Here is a 17,529-nt window from a genome sequence, read left to right on the forward strand (position 1 = left end):
TTAATGGGCCAGATGGATGGGCCCGTGGCTGGATTGGTAAAGGGCAGAGAGCTCCAGTCCGACTCAGACGCCAGCAAGGTGGAGGTGGAGTACTGGTTTGGGCTGGTATCATCAAAGATGAGCTTGTGGGGCCTTTTCGGGTTGAGGATGGAGTCAAGCTCAACTCCCAGTCCTACTGCCAGTTTCTGGAAGACACCTTCTTCAAGCAGTGGTACAGGAAGAAGTCTGCATCCTTCAAGAAAAACATGATTTTCATGCAGGACAATGCTCCATCACACGCGTCCAAGTACTCCACAGCGTGGCTGGCAAGAAAGGGTATAAAAGAAGAAAATCTAATGACATGGCCTCCTTGTTCACCTGATCTGAACCCCATTGAGAACCTGTGGTCCATCATCAAATGTGAGATTTACAAGAAGGGAAAACAGTACACCTCTCTGAACAGTGTCTGGGAGGCTGTGGTTGCTGCTGCACGCAATGTTGATGGTGAACAGATCAAAACACTGACAGAATCCATGGATGGCAGGCTTTTGAGTGTCCTTGCAAAGAAAGGTGGCTATATTGGTCACTGATTTGTTTTTGTTTTGTTTTTGAATGTCAGAAATGTATATTTGTGAATGTTGAGATGTTATATTGGTTTCACTGGTAAAAATAAATAATTGAAATGGGTATATATTTGTTTTTTTTTAAGTTGCCTAATAATTATGCACAGTAATAGTCACCTGCACACACAGATATCCCCCTAAAATAGCTAAAACTAAAAACAAACTAAAAACTACTTCCAAAAATATTCAGCTTTGATATTAATGAGTTTTTTGGGTTCATTGAGAACATGGTCCTCAAAAATACAACTTGCCTAATAATTCTGCACTCCCTGTAGTGTACATAACCATTAAGAAAATGGGGACTATCACAGTCCATCTTTCATTAGAATTGGTATGCTTTAACATATACTCCTACTAACACCTCGTTGCTCATTTCAATGCAACCGCATCTTATGCATGTATGTATTTTGCGGTCCACTAAACATGGATCTGCAAAAAAATAAGAAATACAGAAAACTGATGACATCCATCTCCATGTTGCATCCATTTTTTTGTGTGGATCCATTGCAACAATGCCTGTCCTTGTCTGCAAAATGGACAGAAATAGGACATGCAGACATACGGAAACGGAATGCACACAAAACATTTTCCTTTTTTTTTAAGAGAATGCAAAGAAAATGGAACTGACACGGAAAGAAAATATGGCATGTGCATGAGCCCTAAGATGTAGATCTGGTACTATTTCTATGGGATGCTTACCCATTTCAATTTATTCACCATTTGTCCAATCAGACTGCAGTTGTGTAGAAAATACAAAATGAACTAGTGTAAACCTAACTTCAATTTTACAGTGTACTAGTAAATAACAATTTAAGAATACCATTCATAAAACCACAATTTTCTATAACTGAATCTCTAAATAAAAATGAATGTTTTGCACATTTTTAGCTTTGTGTTTTGTCACTACTTTGCCATGTGATTGCAACTGTGACTCAGATGAGAACAAGAGTCCATCACTTTTCTGCAGCTTGCAAAATGATTTAGCTTTCCTGGAAAAATGGTTAGCATAATGAAAACTGCAATTCAATGTCTCCAAATGTAAACTAATGCATTTAGAGAAGAGTATTGTATCGGCAGTTCTGTATTAGCAAGGACCTCAGAAGATAGGGATTTAGGGGTTTTGAATTTTGACAGAGTCAATAGTTTGGGCAGACAGTAGGAAAAGCAAGTAGGATGCTCAGCTACAAAGCTAGGGGTATAACCAGTAGAAATAGGGAAATTGAGGACTTGCTGTATACAGCTCTAGTAAGACCACAACTGGAGTACTGTGTGCAGCTATGGAAACTTCACAGATAAGACATTACTAAAACTGAATGGGTCCAAAGACGAGCTATAAAATATTTTTTTGACCTACGCCTGTATTGATCACATAATAGTCACATATTACGGGATCGTTACCTTGCCGATTTTCCGAGTAATTTTTTTAAACGAATATTCGAAAAACGAATATATATCACTATATTTGAAATATTCGCAAATTCTCGAAGTTGCAATATTCGCGATAAATATTTGTAATTTGAAAATTCGCGCTCAGCAGTACTGATCAGCTGTATGAAGAGAAGGCATGTTCTGTGCACATGTGCAGTCCCTGTCTCTCCTCCTGCTCGCTATTGCTATGTCTATATCTGTTACTCAGAGCAGAGGTACAGGAATGTGAAGCAGCTCAAAGTAGAGAGCAGAGAGCACCTCACAGTAAAGTTCTGCCTTAACGCACTTGGAGACTCAGAATCTGGCAGAATAAAACTTAATATTCACACTATAACTACTTACTAATGACAAAACCTTCAACAGAATTTTGCTTGTATTGCTCTCACCAGCCCCTGCATACAACATTTTCAGCCTATGCCAGCTTTGCCAAATGGCTGAGACAATGAAAAGAGGAATATGTTAATCTCATATATATATATATATATATATATATATATATATATATATATATATATCTATATATATATGAATTTCTGACCTGTCTATCTGTCTGTCTGTCTAGACATCTGTCTGGATGTTCTTTATGCACGATCAAACGACTTGCCTGATCTTCACCAAATTTGGCACACATGTACATCAGGTGTCCGGGAAGGTTTTAGACCAGGTCTCACCGTTCTTGAGATATTCTTAAAAAATGACCTACAATAGTCAGCAAGCCTTTCACTTAAATCCGAACTGCCATTTACATGGTCACATGTCCCTTATTAGCCAATAGAAGCTCACAGGTCCTACTCCAGGTTGCCATAACAACTGATCACAGGTTTTAGCAGTTTGCAGGTCCTTAAATATTCAGTCGTATGACATATGATGGCACAATTACAATGCTACATGCATGGGGGGCAGGGGCCACTATTAAACGGACGGGTGCTGTGGAGTTAACTGTTAAAGGGTCAGGCACTGTGGAGTTCACTTTTAAAGGGGCAGGTACTGTGGAACTCACTGTTAAAGGGGCGGGCACTGTGAATGTCACTGTAAAAGGGGTGACCACTATGAAGGTCACTGTTAAAGGTTGGGTCAATGTTAATAGGACGGGCACTGTGGAAGTTACTGGTAAAGGGGTGCTCAATGTTAAAGGGGCGGGCACTGTGGAGGTCACTGTTAAAGGGGCAGGCACTGTGAAGGTCACTGTTAAAGGGGCGGGCACTGTGAAGGTCACTGTTAAAGGGGCGGGCACTCTGAAGGTCACTGTTAAAGGGGCGGGCACTCTGAAGGTCACTGTTAAAGGGGCGGGCACTGTGGAGGTCACTGTTAAAGTGGCGGTCACTGTTAAAGGGGTGGGCATTGTAGAGGTTACTGTTAAAGGGGCGGACACTGTGGAGGTCACTATTAAAGAAGCGGGCACTGTGGAGGTCAATGTTAAAGGGGCTGTCACTGTTAAAGGGAGGGGCAATGTGAAGGTCAGTGTTAAAGGGGCAGGCACTGTGGAGGTCACTGTTGAAAGGGCAGGTACTGTGAAGGTGACTGTTGAAAGGGGCTGGCACTGTGGAGGTTACTGGTAAATGGACGGGCACTGTAGAGGTCACTGTTAAAGGGGAGGGCACTGCAGAGGTCACTGTTAAAGGGGCAGGTACTGTGAAAGTCACTGTTAAAGGGGCTGGCACTTTGGAGGTAACTGGTAAAGGGACACACACTGTAGAGGTCACGGTTAAAGCGGCGGGCACTGTTAAAGGGAGGGACGGGCAATGTGCGGTCACTGTTAAAGGGGTGGTCAATGATAAAGGGGTGGGTATTATGGTGGTCATTGTTAAAGGGGCGGGCATTGTGTTGGTCACTGTTAAAGGGGCATGCACTGTGGAGGTCACTGTTAAAAGGGTGGTCACTATTAAAGGATCGGGCATTGTGGAGGTCATTTTTAAAGGGGAGGGCACTGTGGAGGTCACTGTTAAGGGGTGGCCACTATGAAGTTCACTGTTAAAGGGGTGGTAAATGTTAAAGGGACGGGCACTGTAGGTGTCATTGGTAAAGGGATGTGCACTGTGGAGGTCACTCTTAAAGGGGCGGGCATTGTGGAGGTCACTGTTAAAGGGACAGGCACTGTACAGGTCACTGTTAAATATGTGGTCACTTTTATAGGGGCTAGCACTATGGAGGTCACTGTTAAAGGGGAAGGCACTGTGGAGGTCAATGTTAAAGAGGCGGACACTGTGGAGATCATTGTTAAAGGGGCGGGTACTGTAGAGGTCACTGTTATGGGGGAAACTGTTGATATCTTTTTGCGAAACACAGAAACACAAAATGAAATTGATGAAATATACTCGTGCAAAGCCGAGTCCTTTTGCTAGTATAGTATAAATGTAAAAAAAAAAATTCTGCAGAACAACCTGTACATTGTACAGCGGCTGTGCTTTGTATGGCAGCTCAGCCCCGTTCACTTTGACTGCAACTAGGCCATGTAACCAATATGGTGACATTGCATGGCATAGAAGTAGGTCTCTTCTAACAGCTGATACCCAGGACCCCTGCTGATCTGATATTGATGACTTATCCAGAGGATGGGCTATATGGGATTACATGAAGAGACAGAAGATCTGTGTTTAGTTCTCCAAGATATTTGGAACAACCTACAAGCAGAGTTACATCAAAAACTGTGTTCTCGAAGAAACCTGTACCTAGAAGAAAATATTATGTTTTAAAGGCAAAGGATGGTCACACCAAATATAGATTTGATTTAGATTTTTCTTTTGTTCATTTAGCTTCAATATGTTCATTGATACAAATAAACTATTCAACTTTTGCACAGAACTATGGGGGTCATTTAGTAAGACCAGAATGATCTTAATAACTCCTTGTGCTGGTGGTGGATCCACAAAAGTTATGTAAAGGCGCCAGTCTCTACATAAATCCGGCGCATCTACCTTCAGTCTAAATCTATGACAGCTCCCTTGCTAGCTTAAATTTAGACCATTTTCTATGCCTAAAACAGGCGTAGAAAATGATAATTGAGATGGGCCTACTTGCCCATCCCCTTCCCTGCCCACATCACGCCCCCTTTTTTAGACCTAGCGTGAGGAGGAAAAGTCGCAGTTTGCATCGCAAATATCCTTTTCACCAAAATCTGTGCCAGATATACACCATAGACTAGCGTGTATCAGATAGTAAATGACCCCCTATGTGTGCGAGTATATATATATATATATATATATATATATATACACACAGTTGCAAGAAAAAGTATGAGAACCCTCTGGAATAATATGGATTTCTGCACAAATTGGTCATAAAATGTGATCTGATCTTCATCTACGTCACAACAATAGACAATCACAGTCTGCTTAAACTAATAACACACAAAGAATTAAATGTTACCATGTTTTCATTGAACAAACCATGTAAACATTCACAGTGCAGGTGGAAAAAGTATGTGAACCCTTGGATTTAATTACTGGTTGAACCTCCTTTGGCAGCAATAACTTAAACATTTCCTGTAGTTGCAGATCAGACGGTCAGGAGTAATTCTTGACCATTCCTCTTTACAGAACTGTTTCAGTTCAGCAATATTCTTAGGATGTCTGGTGTGAATCGCTTTCTTGAGGTCATGCCACAGCATCTCAATCGGGTTGAGGTCAGGACTCTGACTAGGCCACTCCAGAAGGTGTATTTTCTTCTGTTTAAACCATTCTATTGTTGATTTACTTCTATGCTTTGGGTAGTTGTCCTGTTGCAACACCCATCTTCTGTTGAGCTTCAGCTGGTGGACAGATGGCCTTAAGTTCTCCTGCAAAATGTCTTGATAAACTTGGGAATTCATTTTTCCTTCGACGATAGCAATCCGTCCAGGCCCTGACGCAGCAAAGCAGTCCCAAAACATGATGCCCCCACCACCATACTTCACAGTTGGGATGAGGTTTTGATGTTGGTGTGCTGTGCCTCTTTTTCTCCACACATAGTGTTGTGTGTTTTTTCCAAACAACTCAACTTTGGTTTTATCTGTTCACAGAATATTTTGCCAGTACTGCTGTGGAACATCCAGGTGCTCTTGTGCAAACTGTAAACATGCAGCAATGTTTTTTTTGGGACAGCAGTGGCTTCCTCTGTGGTATCCTCCCATGAAATCCATTCTTGTTTAGTGTTTTACGTATCGTAGATTCGCTAACAAGGATGTTAGCTTATGCCAGAGACTTTTGTAAGTATTTAGCTGACACTCTAGGATTCTTCTTCACCTCATTGAGCAGTCTGCGCTGTGCTCTTGCAGTCTTCTTTACAGGACGGCCACTTCTAGGGAAAGTAGCAGCAGTGCTGAACTTTCTGCTTTTTTAGACAATTTGTCTTACCGTGGACTGATGAACAGCAAGGCTTTTGGAGATACTTTTATAACCCTTTCCAGCTTTATGCAAGTCAACAATTCTTAATCGTAGGTCTTCTGAGAGCTCTTTTGTGCAAGGCATCATTCACATCAGGCAATGCTTCTCGTGAAAAGCAAACCCAGAACTGGTGTGTGTTTTTTATAGGGCAGGGCAGCTGTAACCAACACCGCCAATCTCATCTCATTGATTGGACTCCAGTTGGCTGACACCTCACTCCAATTAGCTCTTGGAGATGTCATTTTTCTAGGGGTTCACATACTTTTTCCACCTTCACTATGAATGTTTACATGGTGTGTTCAATAAAAACATGGTAAGGGTACTTTCACACTTGCGGCAGGACGGATCCGACAGGCTGTTCGCCATGTCAGATCCGTCCTGCGGCTATTTCGCCGTGCCGCCGCTCCGTCCTCATTGACTATAATGGGGATGGGGCGGAGCTCCGGCGCAGCACGACGGTGCACGGAGAAAGGCCGCCGGACTAAAATTACTGCATGTCAGGCTTTTCAGTCTGGCGGCTTTGTCTGTGCACCGCCGGAGCTCCGCCCCGTCCCCATTATAGTCAATGGGGACGGAGCGGTGGTCCGCGGGCACGGTGAAATAGCCGCAGGACAGATCCGACATGGTGAACAGCCTGTCGGATCTGTCCTGCCGCAAGTGTGAAAGTAGCCTAACATTTAATTCTTTGTGTGCTATTAGTTTAAGCAGACTGTGATTGTCTAATGTTCTGACTTAGATGAACATCAGATCACATTTTATGACTAATTTGTGCAGAAATCCATATCATTCCAGAGGGTTCACATACTTTTTCTTGCAACTGTATATACAGTGGATATAAAAAGTCTACACACCCCCTGTTAAAATGTCAGGTTTCTGTGATGTAAAAAAAACAAGACAAAGATAAATCATTTCAGAATTTTTCCACCTTTAATGTGACCTATAAACTGTACAACTCAATTGAAAAACAAACTAAAATCTTTTAGGTAGAGGGGAGAAAAAATATAAACATAGGATAATATGGTTTAAGTGTGCACACCGTTAAACTAATACTTTGTTAAAGCACCTTTTGATTTTATTACAGCACTCAGTATTTTTGGGTATGAGTCTATCAGCATGGCACATTTTGACTTGGCAAGATTTGCCCACTCTTCTTTGCAAAAACATTCCAAATCTGTCAGATTGTGATGGCATCTCCTGTGCACAGCCCTCTTTAGATCACCCAACAGATTTTCAATCAGATTCAGGTCTGGGCTCTGGCTGGGCCATTCCAAAACTTTAATCTTCTTCTGGTGAAGCCATTCCTTTGCTGATTTGGATGTATGCTTTGCGTTGTTGTCATGCTGAAAGATGAAGTTCCTCTTCATGTTCAGCTTTCTAGCAGAAGCATGAAGGTTTTGTGCCAATATTGACTGGTATTTGGAACTCTTCATAATTCCCTGTAGCTTAACTAAGGCCCCAGTTCCAGCTGAAGAAAAAACAGTCCCAAAGCATGATGCTGCCACCCCCATGCTTCACTGTGGGTATGGTGTTCTTTTTGGTAATTTGCAGTGTTGTTTTTGCACCAAACATATCTTTTGGAATTATGGACAAAAAGTTCCACCTTGGTTTCATCAGACCATAACTTCAGATGTGTTTTTGCAAAATGTAGCCTGGCATTGATGTTTTTCTTCTTAAGAAAAGGCTTTCGTCTTGCCACTCTACCCTATAGCCCACACATATGAAGAATACAGGAGATTGTTGTTACATGTACCACACAGCCAGTATTTGCCAGATATTCCTGCAGCTCCTTTAATGTTGCTGTAGACCCCTTGGTAGCCTCCCAGACCAGTTTTCTTCTCGTCTATTCATCAATTTTGGAGGGACGTCCAGTTCTTGGTAATGTCACTTGATGATGACTGTCTTCACTGTGTTCCATGGTATATTTAATGCCTTGTAAATTCTTTTGTACCCTTTTCCTGACTGATACCTTTTAACAATGAGATCCCTCTGATGCTTTGGAAGCTCTTGTGGACCATGGCTTTTGCTGCGGGAGGTGACCAACTCGAGCAGCTGAACTTTGTTTTGCGATAATCAAAGGCACTTTAAATGATGGCAGGTGTATGCTGACTCTTATTTAACATGATTTTGAATGTGATTGCTTAATTCTGAACACAGCTACATCCCCAGTTATAAGTGTGTACACTTATGCAACCACATTATTTTATTTTGTTTTCTTCCCTCTACCTAAAAGATTTCAGTCTGTTTTTCAATTGAGTTGTACAGTTTATAGGTCACATTAAAGGTGGAAAAAGTTCTGAAATTATTTATCTTTGTCTCATTTTTTTTACAGCACAGAAACCTGACATGTTAACAGGGGTGTGTAGATTTTTTATATCCACTGTATATATAAGCAAAGAAACGGACAGCACTCCAAGTAAAAAATACACAGTGGTTTATTCACCCATGTGGTACAGTGAGGCAATATATACATATATATATATTTTTTTCTCAAGGCAGATTAAATCTAAAAAAGATAAGAGATTAAAATATATACGTTAATATATTGATATCACCCTAACACTTCAGCCAATAACCTACAGAACAAGAATGGTGGCAACCACTATTATTGTTCACATGTATGTAGGCTCGGACTGGCCCACCAGGGAGCCAGGGAATTCTTTGGTGGGCCCCAGAACCAGCAAGCAGTGGTGTAGTGGCAGGGCACAGGGAGATGAGCGCTTCCATTGTGGAAGCAATCGTCTCTATAGTCATCTGTATCGCTGTCCTCAGGACAGCGATACAGATGGATGCTGTGGGGCAGAGGAGAAGCGTCTCCCTTCCCCGTTCCTCTGATAGGCTGCAGACACTAGGCCTGCAGCCTATCAGAGGCCGGTGTAGGCAGCACGATTACATCATCACGCCATCTGAGTCGTATAGCCGTCTGAGCCATAGGTGTTTATTTTTTATATATGGCACAATACAGGAGAGGAGCGCTGTGGTGGGAACTTTTTACTGGCACATTATTGGTGGGCTTCTATCGGGGGATACTTCTTACTGGCACATTATTGGGGGATATCTATGGCGGGAATTCTTACTGGAACATTATTGGGGGCACTACTTACTGGCACATGATTTGGGTGAATCTATGGGGCGACTTCTTACTGGCACATTATTCGGGGGCATCTATGAGGCACTTCTTACTGGCACATTATTGGCGGGCTCTGTGGGGGCATCTATGGCGCACTTCTTACTGGCACATTATTTGAGGGCACTATAGGGCACTTTTTACTGCCACATTATTGGGTGGCACTATAGGGGCATCTATGGGGGCACTTCTTACTGGCACATTACTGGGGGGTACTGTGGGGGCACCTCTTACTGGAACATTACTGGGGGGGCACTGTGGGGGCATCTATGGGGCATTTCTTACAGGCACATTATTGGGGCTCACTTTGGGTGCCCTTTTAACTGGCACATTATTAGGAGCACGTCTTACTGGCACATTATTGGGGGGCACTGTGAGGGGCATTTTCTTACTGGCACATTATTTGGGCACTATGGGGCGCTCTTTACTGGCATATTATTGGGGGGCACTATGAGGGCATCTATGGGGGCACTTCTTACTAGCACATTATTGGGAGCACCAAGGTGGCATCTACTGAGGCCACAAAGAAGGGGTATTTTATATGGGGGGCACTATGGGGTAAGGTGGTAGAGGAACATTATTGGGGGCACTATGGGGCACTTTTTACTGGCACATTATTGGGGGGTTCTATGGGGGTACTTCTTACTAGCACATTATTAGGAGCACCAAGAGGGCATCTACTGAGGTCACAACGAAGGGTATTTTATATGGGGGCTCTGTATAGGGCATTTTATACAGGGACATAGAATAGAAATACATAAAAATAATAATCTTGAACTAGGATACGGAGGTCAAAGTGGCATAGGAGGTTGAGGAGGCGGTGGACATAGCGGTGTAGGTGGACGCGGCGGTGGAAGAGGAGGTAGCCAACACAGTTTTTTTTATTTTTTTTATTAATTTGGGAAGACCCCAAACCATTGGGAAATAGAAAAGAGAATGCAAAGAGAAAGTGCGCTGGAGTATAACAATGACTGGGTGCGGCCGGTATAATTGTTTACTCAGCACAAGGTACGGACAAGTCCTGTGGAATCCATGCCTGGTTAATTTGAATGAACGTGAGCTTGTCCATATTGGCTGTGGACAGGTGTCTGCACTTGTCTGTGATCACCCCCCCTGCCTTGCTAAACACACGTTCGGACAATACACTGGCCGGAGGGCAGGCCAGCACCTCAATACATAAAGGGCAAGCTCAGGCTATTTGCTCAATTTGGAGACCCAGAAGTTGAATGGGGCAGACCCATCAGTCAGACTCAGTACGTGCAGGCGTGTGCACACGTACTGTTCCACAATGTTGCTGAAAACCTGCCTCCTGCTAAGACATTCCATATCATCTGGTGATTCTGGTTGTTGTGGCATGCTGGCAAAGCTTTCCACATTTCAGCCATGCTAACTCTCTCTTCTGCGTTGGCACCTTCTTCCTCCTCCTTTGCCTTCGCCTTGTGTTTCCACTGTGCCCCCGCTGTCAGATGGGAATGCCATCAGCAGCAAGTCTACCAGCATGCGCTTGTATTTCAGCATCTTCCTATCACGCTCTAGTGAGGGAATTAAGTATGGCACGTTGTCCTTTTAGCAGGGATCGAGCAAGGTGGCGACCCAGTAATCAGCACTGGTTAGAATATGGGCAACTCTGCGGTTGTTGTGCAGGCATTGCAGTATGTAGTGGCTAATGTATGCCTGGCTGCCCAGAGGCAATGACAAGCTGTCCTCTGTGGGAGGTGTATCGTCTGTGTCCTCTATATCACCCCAGCCACGCTACAGTGATGCCAATGAACTGATTTGGGTGCCACAATTCTGTGAACACGGTTCCTCCTCCTCATCATCCTCCTCCACTGCATCCTACTGAACTGTGCCCTGGCTGGACAGTTGTGTACCTGGCCTCTGTTGGTGCAGGAACCCACCCTCCGAGCCACTTGTGAATGACTGGCATGATAACTGTGGAAATAATCCTTCTTCCTCCTCCTCTTCCTCCAATGCCACATCCTCTTCCATCATCGCCAAAAGTGTTTTTTCAAGGAGACATAGAGGTGGGATAGTAATGCTGAGGACAGCATCATCGGCACTGGCCATGTTGGTGGAGTACTTGAAACAGCTCAAAACAGCACACCCATCCCGCATGGAAGCCTACTCGTTGGTGGTGAAGTGGTGCTGTTCCGCAGAGCGATTCATCTGTGCGTGCCGCAGCTGAAACTCCACTATCGCCTGCTGCTGCTCGAACAGTCTCTCCAGCATGTTCAAGGTGGAGTTCCACCTTGTGGTTATGTCGCATATAAGGCGGTGAGCTGGAAGGCCGAAGTTACGCTGCAGCTTAGACAGGCAAGCAGCGGCAGGGTAAGAACACCGAAAGCGCGCACAGACGGCCCACACTTTCTGCAGCAGCTCTGATATATTGGGGTAATTTTTCAGGAACCTCTGCACCACCAATTTTAGCACATGCGCCAGGCAAAGGCGTCAAATCGGCTAGGCCCAGAGCTGCTGAAAGATTTTGCCCGTTATCGCACACCACCAGGTCGGGCTTCAGGCTCAGTGGCACTACCCACTCACATCGGTCTGTTGTTCCATGCCTGTTCACAGCTCCTGCACGGTGTGGGTTTTTCCCCCCGAACAGATGAGTTTCAAAACTGCCTGCTGTCGTTTCCCCCTGGCTGGGTGGTGAAGGTGTTACAGTGACTGGATGAGGAGGCGGTAGAGGAGGAAGTGGAGTAGGAGGAGGAGGCAACAAGAGGCAAAGAGAAAACGTCCTGCAATTCTCGGTGGCAGAAGTACATGCCCCAAACTGCTATCCGCCTCAGGCCCAGCCGCCACTGCATTTACCCAGTGTGCAGTTACGGAGATATAACATCCCTGACCGTGCTTACTGGTCCACCTATCGGAGGTTCAGTGCACACCTAATTTTGTCTGCCACTTGGTTGTGCAGGGCAGGGAATGGCTCGCCTGGACAAGTAGTGGCGGCTATGAACCATGCACTGTGGGACAGCCACCACCATAAGGTTTTTAAAAGTCTCCGTCTCCACCAGACGGAATGACAGCATATGAAAGGCCAGGAATTTTGAAATACTGGCATTCAGGGCCAAGGATCGCTGGTGGGTAGGGGGGTACTTCCTCTTTCTCTCCAGTGTTTAAGAGATGGACAGCTGAACGCTTCCATGGGACAGTGTGGAGATGGTTGGTGATGGTGACAGAAGTGGTGGTGTTGCTGACACATCCTACATTTGCTGGTAGACAGATGCCACTGTCACTCCAGAGGGGGAGGAAGAGGCCAAGACTGCAGCAGTAGAGGGAGCAGATCTTTCGTGGTTTTTGAAATGTTTACTCCACTGCAGCTCGTGCTTTGCATTTAGATGCCTGGTCATGCAGGTGGTGCTCAGGTTTAGAACATTTATGCCTCGATTCGGGCTCTGATTGCATAGCGTCACATCTTGTCATCAGCACATTGTCTGAATAACTGCCACACCAGGGAACTCCTTGGAGCTGGCTTTGGTGTGCTTAGTTACTGGGTGTGGTGGGCAGTAGAAGGTGTACTGGCTAGGGGACGGCCACTCTGCTTTTGCACCCTGCTCCCTCTTTTGCTGTGCGGCTGGCACTGTGTGACCACCACCTCTTCCTCCGAACTGCACACCTTACTCGTATGACCTTGATTCCATGTGGAGTCTAGGACCTCATCATCCTCCACATCATCTTCGACCCACTCCTCAACCCTGCCCTCCTTGTTGGTCTCCACAGCAGAGGTTGGCACCTGTGTTTCGTTATCAGAGACGTGCTGCGGTTGTCCTCCCATCTCCACATCCTGAAACATAAGTGGTTGGGCATCGGTGCACTCAATCTCTTCCACTTCTGGGGCAGGGCTAGGTGGATGGCCCACGGAAACCCTGCCAGCAGAGTCATCAAAAAGCATAAGATACTGCTGCATGACTTGGGGCTCAGACTGCTTGGCTGATTTACAAGGGGGTGAGGTGAAAGACAGATGCCCATGGGCTGCAGGTGCCAACTCTGCGTTTTCAGCAGGGGACCGGGTGGGAGACAATGTGAAGGAACTAGAGGCACTGTCAGCCACCCAATCTACTAACACCTCTACTTGTTCTGGCCTCACCATTCGTACACCGTATTCGGGCCTAAAAAATAACGCTGAAGTTTTTGTTGTCTACTTGCACCTGAGGAAGGTGTATCATTTGGGCTTGTAGCTGGCACACATCGACCACGTCCTCTCCCTGCTAAAGGAGCTCCACCAACACCAGCAGCACCATGACCAGGCCCACGGCTTTTATTTGATGCTCTCCTCAATCTTTGAGGTCACCCACCGAACTAACAGATGGATTAACTATATTAATTTCGCTGTCACGCATGCAATGCAGGTTTACCTCACACAAAAATTGGGTATATTTTACCTACCAAACTAACAGATGAATTAACTATATTAATTTCACTGTCATGGATGCAATGCAGGTGTACCTCACACAAAATATGGGAATATGTCACCCACCGAACTAACAGACAGATTAACTATTATATTTCTGTGTCCGGGGTACAAAGATGATGGATTGCACCCACAAAGAAAAAAATCACTATAGATCACCTACAGAATTAACAGCCAGATTTAGTATTATATTTCTGTGTCAGGGGTGCAGGGCTGATGCATTGCACCCACAAAAAATCTTTATACTCTCAGTCACCCGCAAAACAAATAGCCTGATTCCTAACTCTTTCCCTCAGTTCAGCTGGGTGCTACCTGTCCCTGCAATACTCAGAGCTGATGGGCGGTGCTACATGTGATCCAGCTTTTATAAAAGCTGGGTCACATGATTCACCAGCCAATCACAGCCATGCCATTGGTAGCCATGGCTGTGATGGCTTCTAAGTGCCTACAGCTTAAAAGCTTGTTGATTGGCTGCCCTGCAGCCTTTCAACAAGCTTTATTAAATGCCCGAACACCAAACTCAAACCCAAACTTTTCCGTCAAAGTTCAGGTTTGGGTTCGCTCAACACTAGTGGTCAACCGATTTATTTCCTGCAAAACGCAGTTTGTAGTTTATGTAATTTTTTGTACCTGTGGGAGGTTTTACATTGGTTAAACCATCAGATTTTTATATATCAGATTTAGAGAACACAGGAGATTATATTGAGACAAGAATTGGAGCTACTAGATTAATTGACCATGTACATGAAGCACATGGAGGAAATGACAGTGTTTTAAAATGTGCAGCGATTGAAAATGTCCAGCCCCTAGCACAGGGTAGTGATAGAGGCCGTATCTTACTCCAGAAAGAAGCAGCCTGGATTATAAAAACTAGAGCCATGGGCCCTCCCCTCTGGGGTTAAATGATAAAAACAACCTAGCAGTGTTTTTATAAGGCCATTATTTGCTTGTCTTTTTGTCTAATTGCTTTAACGCATGTGTCATTTATTTAATCAATGACAAGGGTGTGGAAGCATTTATTCCCCACACTTACTCTGTCACTAATGGCTTGGGAAAGCGCAACAAGCTCGAAACGGCTGTTGCCTTTGAACTGTGTTGGGCCCACACACCGTTGATTTTTAAATGTGAATAAAGCTGCAAAGAGAGTTTTCGGTGAGTGCCGCATCTTCTTTATCTTTTCTATTGCACCAGTTATATGCTTTTTTATGCTGAGCACCACCGTCATTCAAATTTTTTAATCAAATCTTTATTTATTAAGATTTCCTTCATATGATAAGACAAGTACATATGAAAATAATCGAGAACAATAACTGCTCCATAATAAACATATCTGGTTACATGTATAAGATGCTGAGGTACATGCAAGGGTTTGTTTGTCAGGTTAAGACGAAGAAGCGAAAATTAGCACATATAAATAAGGCACAAGAGAGTTAGAAAAAATTGGGTTGCCGTTCAGCTTAAAACCAAAGTACAATGCATATTGTAATATAGCCCTTGTAAGTAGCATAAATAACCCGTTACCTTGTAGCTTTCCCCCAGACCCCTCTGGGCTAGTACGTCCTGAACAATCAGCAACCCCACTCATTCCCGTATATGACCCAGAGGATGAGTATGGGATTCCCTCTACTCAGTATCTGAGACAGAAGCGTACCATTCTTTCCATTTACCCCAGGACATTAGGAACTTGTCATGAGATAAGGATTTCCAACTGGTCAATTCTTCTAGCTGGCATATCTCCTGGACCTTGCACATCCATTCTCACAAACTTGGCACATCCCTAGAATTTTCCTTATCTGACCTAAGAACTGACGGGGCAATGCTACTGGTAAAGTCTGCATCAAATACAGTAGTTTGGGTAAGACATAAGTTTTAATAGCATTTTTTCTCCCTAACCATGTCAAAAATGGTATTTTAAGATCTTTTAGTTGCAGTTTAATATTCTCTCATAGTTTTGGGTAATTCTAGGAGACGAGTCGATCAGGGTGTTTCGTTATTTGTACTCCAAGGTAGTCAATACTGTCCGTTTTCCATTGGAAGAGGTAATTTGCTTTAAGATGGGCTATGGTCGACTATGGGGTATTGACACCTAAAGCAACGCATTTGGCTAAGTTTATTTTAAAATTAGACATAGACCCAAAATTATCTAGTTGTCTTAGTAGCGCGGGGAAAGCTGCTCTAGGATTTGACAGCAACAAGAGCATGTCATCAGCAAACGCCGCAACAGTATGTGTTTGGGGGCCAATCTTAAGTTCTTGTATTTCATTGTCCTGTCTAATTGCCTGGAGAAAGGTTTCTAAACAGAGGATGAACAGGGTTGGTGATAATGGGCAGCCCTGCCGTGTCCCATTCCTGATATCAAAGTGGGCGGAGAGGTTGCCATTTAAGCTGATTTTTTCTGTGGGGGAGGAGTACAGGGATAGCACAGCGGTCACAAATTGAGAAGGGAAACCGAACTTGTGAAGAGTGGCTGCCATGAACTGCCAGTCCACTCTATCGAACGCTTTCTCTGCGTCAGTACTTAACAAAGTAATACTGTGTCCACGTGACAAAGCGTATTGTTGCGCCATTATAACCTGGAAGGTGCTATCCCTGCACTCCCTACCACCCACAAAGCTCGACTGCTCAGGGGAGATCAGACCTTTGAGTAGGGGAGAAACTCTGTAGGCTAAGACCTTCGCCCACAGTGTAACATCAGCGTTAAGTAGTGAAATTGGTCTATAGCTAGATGGTAGGTTCGGGTCTTTCCCAGGTTTCGGCAGTACTGTGATGAGCTTCCAATGACTGCTTAGGTAATGGGGTTCCACTCAATAGGGAATTAAAGAGAGAGACAATGTGAGGGCCTAGTACTGGAAAAAACTGTTTATAGTAAGCTACCGTCAGCCCATCAGGACCTGGGCTTTTCCCCTTAGGTGTTGATTTTAGGATCTTCTCAACCTCCTCAAGCGTTATTGGGGCAATTAAAGTCTCTCTTTTCTCTACCGACAACGATGGTAACCCCAGTGCCTGCAAAAAGGATGCTGTCTTTTCCTGTCTAATTAGAAGCTCCTCACTAGCCTCACCTTTCCGCGAATTATATAAATCATGATAATATTTAGTGAATACATTAGAAATCTCCATGGCATCTACTGTAATCTTCCCCTCCTGAGTCACCATTTGCTTAATGAAAGTCTGCTCTGTTCATTTCTTAATCATGGCAGACAAGACCTTACTGCCTCTGTTCCCATGAATGTAGTGCTTGTGCTTTATTCTTAAATATGCATTAGCAGTTTTAACATTAAGCAATGACTTAAGTTCCTGTCTAAGCCTCACAAGGGTCTCTAAGTCTCTTACTGCTAAAGATCTTTTATGGGCTCTTTCTACTTGGGAAATACGGGCCAATAACTCTGTCAGTTGTTTTGTCCTTTCCCTCCTAATGTGTGCACCTAAGGCTATAAACTCCCCCCGTATGACCGCCTTATGAGCTTCCCACGTAATAGCGGATGTGGTGGCGGTGTTCACATTGAGATCAAAGTACTCCTGCAGTTTCCTAGTGATAGCGTCTACCTCTGATTGGGTGTCTAATAACGTATGATTTAATCTCCATGACCACTCTTTCCCTCTCAT

This window comes from Bufo gargarizans, chromosome 3 (assembly GCF_014858855.1).
Source record: "Bufo gargarizans isolate SCDJY-AF-19 chromosome 3, ASM1485885v1, whole genome shotgun sequence".
In the NCBI taxonomy this organism is placed as follows: Eukaryota; Metazoa; Chordata; class Amphibia; order Anura; family Bufonidae; genus Bufo; species Bufo gargarizans.